Source organism: Fragaria vesca, linkage group LG2, assembly GCF_000184155.1.
Source record: "Fragaria vesca subsp. vesca linkage group LG2, FraVesHawaii_1.0, whole genome shotgun sequence".
In the NCBI taxonomy this organism is placed as follows: domain Eukaryota; kingdom Viridiplantae; phylum Streptophyta; class Magnoliopsida; order Rosales; family Rosaceae; genus Fragaria; species Fragaria vesca.
The window spans coordinates 21,247,775-21,257,187 of NC_020492.1; the positions used below are offsets into that span (position 1 = coordinate 21,247,775).

The window sequence follows — 9,413 nt, forward strand, 5'->3', positions numbered from 1 at the left end:
ACGTTTTTACTCAAGCCAGTAGTTGACATGGTTGACTATCACCTCTCTACTGTCTTCCAAGCTCTTCATTCTGAAAAAACTACCTTCGGATTCAAGACGATACGCTGGAGGAAACAGTGTGTTCAGTTGACATTGCTACGCATGAAAACTTGAACAATCTTGTAAAAGTTGGAGAGGAATTGTTAAAGAAACCGGTTTCCAGGGTGAACATGGAAACTGGTATGTTTGAGCCTGCCCATCAGTCTACAAATGAAGAGGCTCTCGTAAGGTACGTATAACGTATCATTTGTTGGATCCTGTACATCTCGATCACTTGTCCATCATATCTAACAGTCTCATGTATAGATTCTTATATTTTACTTTGTTTTGTTTTGTTGTAATATCTGATAACAAGTAAATTAACACGTACAGGGTAGCGGGAATTCTGTCTAGAGAGAGGAGGGTTCGTGAAATAAGATCACCCCATGGGAAGGCTGCAGGCGCCGCAGCAGCTACTACTGTTTGATACGTAAAAGTTAATTCTGCTACAGTGCTACTGATCGATGATACATTATTATTAGTTAATTCATTTGGTTATAGAAATAAGCACTCGTGATTAAAGTAAAACTTGTAATTGAATAAGTGACTTTCTCAATAAACACCACTTAACTCAGTGGTGGATCCAGGATTTAAAAATGAGGTGGGCTTAAACTTTGACCGAAGGCCAAATTTTTTTTTCCAGTACAACCATGCAAAATATAAGAGTTCAGCCAGAACTTACAATTTCAAATTCAATATAAGAGGAAGGAGATTATGCCTAATTTCTGTAGGTGAGTGGAGACGGAGGGCCGGAGGCAAGTTGTCGCTATCGAGGAGGACCGAAGGAGGCTGGGAAGAAGGAGATTATGGTGGAGCCGTGGAGGACTAGAGGCGGAGCCGCGGAGGGAAGAGGGATAGCCGGATAGGTCATAGGTGAGTGACTGAGTGGAGGCGAAGGGGAAGAGCAGGGAGCACTGGAGTAGGGAAGACTTTTAGACTTAGTGTTTAAGTTGATTAGTTGAAGGACTCCTTCGGTGAAGGAGGTTGGGTGGATGAGTGATGAGTGATGATTGTGGACTTAGATAGTTAGTGGGGTGAGTTGGGTTTGGTCACTTGATGGCTGGGCAGATAAGATATATCATCCTAAAAAATATAGGAAAAATTGTCCAAACAGTGTCTCACCTTTTAACAAAGCTAACCTTTGGTGTCTCATATTTGAAAAACTTCAAAACGGTATCTCACGTTCGTACCTTGCCTGAAAAACGATATCTCGTACCGTTACCTCTGTTAAAAAACTAACGGTAAACATATTTTTATTATAAAATAACCAATTTACCCTTTAACGCTTTATTTTGGTATTTGTTTTTTTTGTTTTTAAACGTCTTCTTCTCTACAGCTTTGTTATTTGCTTGTTCAATTTCCAAACGATGTCCGTCGCCGGTGATGATTGTGGAGACTCTCTCTTTCGGATTAAACCCAAATTAGGAGAATTGATCTCTCTTTCAAATTAAACCCAAATTGGGAGAATTGATACAAGTGAACTCACAGATTGACAGATGAGCATGAAGAAGTCACCCACATGCTAATCCTGCTGCATCATTCTCCTCTCAAATGAATCATTCTCCTCCCAAATGAGTCCGAGTGCCATAAAGGTCAGAAATAATTTATAGAAAAGACAAGACAAGCCAAAACCAGAAACTAACAAGTACCAACAACATCAGCCTAATTAACTTAGGCGGAGCTTCAACGGAAAAAACGAAAACGCACCCAGATTCATTCTTTCTCTAAATTACCCAACAAATTTCACACCCGATTCCCGAATCTGAAATTCCCAGTAACTTATCTGAAATGTTTTGGGTTTTCGTATTCGAAAAAGAATCTTGAAAACCAAGGTAGAAGTTCAAATCTGAAACAAATTGGGTAGAAGATGATGATGAGGACGAAAGGGTTTAGGAAGGAGACGGCTTCTCTGCTATTATTTACATCTTCAAACACAATATCTCTCCCTGCTTCTCCCTTAACAAACTTCTGCACGCAGAGGAGAAAAAGTGAAAGACTTTACTCAAATCACCCATTTTTGATTAGTGGATTCCTTTCAGATGGGTTTCTTCCAGATTGAATCACAACTTCAATCCCATCACCAACGAAAGCCTATAGACCTACGTCACTCTCTCCTCACAATTACTTGAGCAACCTGCCACAACACCAAATCGTCAGTTCTTGTATTTTTGGAAATGTAATAATGTACAGAAGCAAATTCAAGAGAGTGAGAGTAGAAAAATAGAAGAAATAAAAATATGTTTAGATCTAAAAAGACGAAAACACCCTTCAGTAGTCAGAACTTTTAACAGAGGTAACAGTACGAGATACTGTTCTTCAGGCAGAGTAAGAACAGAGGTAACAGTCCGAGATCCCTTGGTTTTTTTCCCCCCAATTTTTTTGGTTCGGCTTGAGCCCCACCCACCTGTGAACTGGATCCACGCCTGAGTTAACTGGTCCGATCAACATGGAAACATCAATCCACATGTACTCCTGAACTTCTCGGACATGAATCTTCTCTTTTTTTTGGCAAGTGACTATGAATTTTCTCGTTCTAATTGGTTCTATAAACTCTGAAAATGGTTGGTTTCAGTTTTTTTGTTCGATAATAAGTTCATTTCCGCTAACCACGCACAAATTCTAACAACTGCTAATAATCGTTGAAGTTCAGGTAAGAAATCTTCAACCAACTACTTGCAGCCATGCATTGATTATACTCATATTATTGAGTAGCACCCATCAGTCCATTTCTTCTTGTGAAGGTTAAGCAACATCTTCTCCTCAAGTTCATTCTTCCTGTAATTGATTGCTATAGAGTAATAATGCCGGTTTAAACCATGGATCAGAGCCTGACGAGGAAATTGCATAAAAGGTCAAAACGTTGCTACTGCAGGCAATGGGGTTGAAACTGACTTGTTGGGAACTTACTTGAATAGATGGTTTATTAAGATGGCCAAGATTGGATGTGGTCCGCCAAGGTTCTTGACCAAGCATCATAGTCTGTGGGTTGATAAGGTGGAAGGCATCAATGACCACCTTCCCCTTCACATTCTGAATTGGATCCACCACCACAGCCACAGCACGTTGATTCAAAGCTTCGAAGCTCTAGAAAAGATGAAAAGTAAAAGAAAATAACACATTTGGGTAAGTACATAACCAACAGCCAATAAACAGCTTACTCTTTAGTCAAAGCTACCATCAACAAAGGTAGAACATTAAACCAATCCGATTTGCAAAATGCAAGCACAGAGGAATGATGTAAAACAACGAGGAAAACTATTATAAGAAAGTAGGCTGCAGCCTATGTACACCGATACCAGATAGAGCACCTACAGACTCCAAATATTTTCTTTAAAACAATGACATCAATACAACCAATGCATGCTTACAAACTTTTATTATATCAAGAAGACAAATAAACCTGTGTCAAATGAAAGAGGTAAGGTAACAAGACTACCTGCTGCGTATTAATGTCCACACCAGATAGCCAACAGCCGAATCCAGGATGCGAATGGTACCACCCTACAACCATCTCAGGTCTGCATTGACAATTAAAAGAGTTTATACATGAAAAAGCAGAAGGGATAACTAGGGGTATATCAAACAAGACTGTTGAATGCAAATGACAGATCTATGCAAGCAAGCAATGTGGGTGGTCATCACCTATCATTACTTATCTCTTACACAAACTTATTTTTTTACTTGTAGTTATTCATGAATAATGAATCATACATGGGGATTAGATAGAGTTCCCTACTATGTGTGAGCTCCTTACAGAAAAGGGTCCAACAGCATTCTAGCGTTCCTCATTAACTGTTCATTATTTAGTGATCAGTTGAACATACATTTTTGCTCAAATAACACAAAAATCTATTACTAAAAATACAATGACAACAACTATCCTGCAGCCGAGCACATACCTTCCGGTCTGCTTGAGCATATCGAGCATGTTAGTCTGGAACACATGATCGACTGCTTCGCACTAACACCAGTACCACTCTGCGGCATAGCAAACACATCCACAACCTTAACAGTATACTCATCAGTAAACTCACCCAGCATCAAACCCATGACCTCCATAGGCACCACCGCTCTTCCTATTAATCACCAAATTTCAAATAACCAGTAAGTAACCACCAAACAAAACTCGAATCAAATCTTTAAAATCCACCAGAAAACCCAAATTGAAATCTGCAATGCACAATTTCGCTACAATCCATTGTTGTGCTTAAAACACCAAGAAGACACACCAGTACTTACACAATTTGATCGTTCCACACATTGGTATCAGAGCTTCGGCTCTCAATCCAGTTGGTATAGATGGAAGACAATCATGATGTCGAGATTAATCCTTTTGGTGGAGGTGGAGCTCGAATGGCAAGAACAACAGTGCAGAATGCAAAGTTTGAAGTGGAAAAATTTGATGGAACAAATAATTTCAGTATGTGGCAATGTGAAGTCAGAGATGTCTTGGCTCAGCAGGACTTGGATATGACTTTAGAGGATATGCCTGAAGATATGGATGAAGCAGAATGGATAAGGTTGAATCGGGTTGCTTGCTCGTCGATTCGGTTGTGTCTCGCTAAAGCCCAGAAGTATTCTGTGATGAGAGAGACGTCGGCGAAGATGTTATGGCAGAAACTGGAAGATAAGTATATGACAAAGAGCATAGAGAATCGTCTACACTTAAAGAAGAAGTTGTATCGGTTCCAGTTTAAAGGTACAAAGATGATTCAACACCTTGATGCTTTTAACAAGTTAATTGCTGATTTGTTAAACTTGGATGAAGAAATCAAGGATGAAGATAAAGCTTTACTGTTGTTGAATTCTTTGCCTGATGCATATGACCATTTAGCTACTACTTTGTTGTATGGTAAAGACACTATCAAGTTTGATGAAGTGTCTAATGCATTGATGAATTATGAGGTGAGGCATAAGGATAAATATGATAGTACTTCTAGTACTTCAGAGGCTTTGGTTGTGAGAGGTAGATCACTTGAAAGGAAAAGATTTGGTGGCAGGAAGAAATCTGGTTTAAGAGGAACTTCGAAGGACAAGAAGAGATTAGGAAGAGATGAATGTGCCTTTTGCCATAATAAAGGACATTGGAAGAATGATTGTCCAAAGCTTCGAAACAAGGGTGCAAGTTCTAGTGCTAATGTGGTACTTGCTGAGAATGAACCTGATTATGCTTTGTGTGTGTCTCCCATCAATGACAAAGACAAGTGGATAATGGATTGTGCTTGTACTGAGCATATGACTCCAAGAAAGGACTGGTTTACCACTTTGGATACAAATGTGAGTGGAGATGTTATAACATGTGATGATTATGGCTTGGAGAGTGATAGAACTGTAAAATCATCATTCTCTTTGATAGTGAAAGTTGAGTAGTTTCATCTGCTCCCCAGATGTAGGCTAATTGCTGAACTGAGAAAAGTGTTGTGTGTTGTTTCTTTTCATACATTGTTATGTTTTGTTTGGTACTTATCTGATTATAGTTGAATACTTTGCATTTGCTGCTATTGTGTGAATTTTGTAAGTACTGGTGTGTCTTCTTAATTGGTGTTTTAAGCACAACATCCATTACCCTAACAGCTCAGATAGGTTTTCCAAGTCCATAAATCAAAAGCTAAGAAAAAACAAAAACCAAACCCTAATTAGGGATTCAGATTCAAGCTAACAGACCGTACCGTGCTTTAGCATCTTCAACAGCGCGAGCGAGGAGATGTAAACCTGTTCTGTTGAATCGAGAGTGGGCGAATCCGGCGGTGGGTGACCCAGAGCTCCTCCGGCGCCGGGGAACATCCTCTGTAGTTTCTCCGTCCCTGACATTCAGAAGCACCTTTCTTTGCTGGTTTTGGGTTCTAAATACAAGTGCTTTCTTTTCTAGCTCTGGCTTTGCGTTTATACTTTGTATTTTCACTTGGAGGCCCAAGAGAGAAAGCCTCTTAAAACTGTCCGTACTGGCAAGGACGAAGAAGGCCCAAGTGGCCAAGCCTGTCAGAATGAGACTAAGACAGACTGGTGATAACGGAGATGGTTCAAGTCTTTAAGGCTTTAAGTATCTCTCAATTGCAAATTTGCAATGCTCAAGGCCCGTTTCTTAATGAAAGATTGAAAGGTCTGTCTTTTTTTTTCTTTTTTTTTGTCGGTATCCTAAAGGCTTCTTAGGCCTAATGACTAATGCGTTGGAGCCCGTCAGCCAACAGGGCATTTCAACCCCTCTCATGGTCACGATTATAATTCAGTAATAACATTAAGCATTATGGTTAGCCAACATCAGGCAGCTGGGGTTAGCCAACATCACGTTTGTTTAATTTTTTTTTTTTTTTTTGGTTCAAGGAAGACATATATTGAAAAAAGCCCAGAAGGCAGAGAAGTACAACAGAAACAAAGCTAAGAAAACACAAATTGAACATTAAAAAACAGCCGAAAGGAAAAATTGAAGCACTAATAGCTAGCTTGTACAGCTAGCTCCAAAATCAGATTAAGGAGGGGCAGGTAATCCATCATTCCTTAAAACTGAAATCAAAGAGTTTGGGGGCCTGTTAGCCCATTCCTGAGAGCACAAACTCTGAATAGCAAGCTTGGCCGCTGCGTTTGCAAGGCGGTTGGCTTCTCGTGGAACCCAGTTCCAATGAATACTTCTAAAAAATGGAACCAAGTGAGCAACCTTCTTTAGGATTGGGGAGATTCTCCGGCTAGGAGAGAAAGAAGAGTCACTTAATGCCTTGATCACTTCCTGACAATCCCCTTCAATAATTATCTTTTCCAGCTTCAACACCACAGCCATTCGGAAACCATATAAGAGAGCCTCAGCTTCAGCCTCAACCGTTGAGTTGTGGGAACGAAAAAGACTAGCTCCAGCAATAGACAAACCCATATGGCTGCGAATTATTACTCCCACTCCACTATTAAGATTTGACTCCTTCCAAGCACCATCAAAGTTGATCTTTACTACATCAACAGGAGGTGGAGTCCACAGAGTAGGAGCTCTTGAAATTAACTGAGAAGACTGCAACACAGACACTCTTGCTTCTTCCCAGTTTAATAAACCTCTCTTGATGTTTCCAGTGAAAAGACTGGGATTTGGGGAGCCATTTTTCATGACCACCGAACACCTGTGTTTCCAAATCTCCCACATGTGCAAACAGACAAAATTAAGAACATCCTCTTTTTCACACGGAAACATAGCAGCATTCTTATGGATCTCCAACATTCCTCAAGATGAGAAATTTTCCCCCTATCAGGAGTGTAACCCAGAGAGCACCCAAACCACACAGCTAAAGTCCAAGGGCAGTGTAACAGGCAATGCTCAATGGTCTCTGGCTGATCACCACAAATAGCATAAATTGGGGTTTTCACTATTTTCCTTCTGAAGAGGCTCCACAAGGAAGGCAGGGCGTTCGACAAAGCTCTCCACATGAAGTTAGCCACCTTAGGAGCCATATTTGGCCTCCAAATCAACTTCCAAATTCTGATATCAAAAGAATGGGAAGAGGAAGGCATACATGTGCCCGACTTCCCCTGGCTTGCAAACAATTTATGATAGCCACTTTTTACCGAGTAATTCCGAGACTTTGTATGAGGCCACACCAACAAGTCATCATAAGTTGCACTTCCAATTGGAATAGCCTTGATTGTCACAATATCATTTTCCTCCAAGAAAGGCTCAATATGTGAAATATTTCAATTCCTATATATCTTCATCAATTACTTCCGACACAGACAAAGCAGTGAAACGATTGATACGGCAGTGAAACGATTATTCTTTGTACCCGGAACACCATGTTTGTTTAAATTTTAGGTAAGGGTTTTACACACCTGGATTGATACGTCTGCATTATGTTTCTCGCATACGAATATTTATGAATGACTAAGATCACATTGTGTGTCTGTGTATAAAGGAATTTTTGTTGTTTGTTATTGTTTGTCAAGGGGTAGTTTTTCAATGAGGACCTTAATTATAGGATTTGGATTTTGGTTGCAGGATCATTCTACTTTAGCATATACGTGTGTGGGGAAATTATAAATTGTACTTAAAACACCACGTGACATTTGATCATCTCTAATACTATTGGTCCAAGTGTTTTTATCTTTATTTCTGATTTCTGATTGATCTATTTATTTACCTCATTTTTTTTTCACCCCATGTTTGTCTCCACAGGAAATTGAGTTATATGATTGATTAGGAACACTACCTGACAGTGTCGCGTGGTATTCCGGGTACAAAGAATAATTACTCACGTGTGTGTTATGGTTCGAAGGAAAATTAACCATTCTCATGCTTCATGCTTGTCCAAATCGGCGGCCAAGTTTCAGTTGATGTTAACTAAATAGTTTGGAATTCACTTGCAAAATCACCTTTTGTTGGTTTTAAACGTTGTAATTGTTGAAGTTTCCCTAATAAAATAGCGAAAACGGACAGAAGATCTGAATCAGCTTTGACAAATCTGGACACGGAAGTAGAAGTGCATGGAGAAATTCATGGATGCTTCATCATATCAGCTTGACTTTGGCGCAGTGAGTGATTTAGACCCTTTTGTGTAGGCCGGTCGATCTATATATAACGTAATCAGCCATGGTTGGTTGGTTCTAGCCAGTCGGGGTTAGACCTAAAGATTTGAACCATCGATGGTCGGTTCATTCTAGCTAGTTACTGTTCAGGATTCCAGGGACTCATTCAACTCCTGCATTTTACATGTGGTAATAGAATTTAGGTCAAAAGATTCTACATATGTTAATTAACTCTCTTAATCAAATAAGATCAGATTGCTTCATTCGTTTTTGCACTTTCTCTTGTGCGTTACATTTTAAATTTTTTAAGTTATCCAGCTTTCTGGGTTATCTTAGCCAAAGTTTAAAAACAGAGCACAGCTGGGAAAATAGATACCAGTTATTTAATCCTTTACAAAATTTCATCTGGTGATTAAGGACCTCTTTTAAGGAATTGATAAACACAACCATTCAAGTACTTTGACGACCTCGCTGCATTATTGAAATGTCGTGTTGAAATCTTCTGCAAATTGAAGTCTGTTTACGTGTTCGGAAAGCTACTGATCGATTGCTCCTCTAGCTAGGAAACGACCTTGTGACGCGAAATTATTAGTTCTCTGTTGCGCGCTGTGTAATTAGCCACGTACCTAATACTTCTAATTCTTGACTTGACTGCTTCACTTGGCATCTTCCTTTTGATGCTTCTTCGCTTGAAACAATCTCAATCAGTCATGAAATAAGAACAAGAAATTCACTAGTGAGATTATTCTAGCATGAACATTCGAGGATATGTTACTCCGCCATTCAAGGTGTACGTGTTAATGTTTTACCTGTTGTGACTTGTGCCTGTGGAAGATTCA

General features: G+C 39.6%; 2 pseudogenes across 2 annotated transcripts in view; one reads left to right on the plus strand and one right to left on the minus strand.

The window, feature by feature from the left end:
* The window catches only part of LOC101310771, a 10,346-nt pseudogene extending 4,457 nt beyond the window's left edge, over positions 1-5,889 (minus strand). The window contains exons 1-4 of the transcript XR_184022.1: positions 5,748-5,889; positions 3,978-4,154; positions 3,515-3,596; positions 2,986-3,162 (exon numbers count right to left, since the gene is read on the minus strand). The product of XR_184022.1 is annotated as a 26S proteasome non-ATPase regulatory subunit 14-like (transcript). The remainder of the gene's footprint in view (positions 1-2,985; positions 3,163-3,514; positions 3,597-3,977; positions 4,155-5,747) is intronic.
* Positions 1-9,413, plus strand: part of LOC101292771 — a 29,481-nt pseudogene that overhangs the window by 17,569 nt on the left and 2,499 nt on the right. Inside the window, exons 13-15 of the transcript XR_184157.1 lie at positions 203-268; positions 412-499; positions 4,378-5,409. The product of XR_184157.1 is annotated as an uncharacterized LOC101292771 (transcript). The remainder of the gene's footprint in view (positions 1-202; positions 269-411; positions 500-4,377; positions 5,410-9,413) is intronic.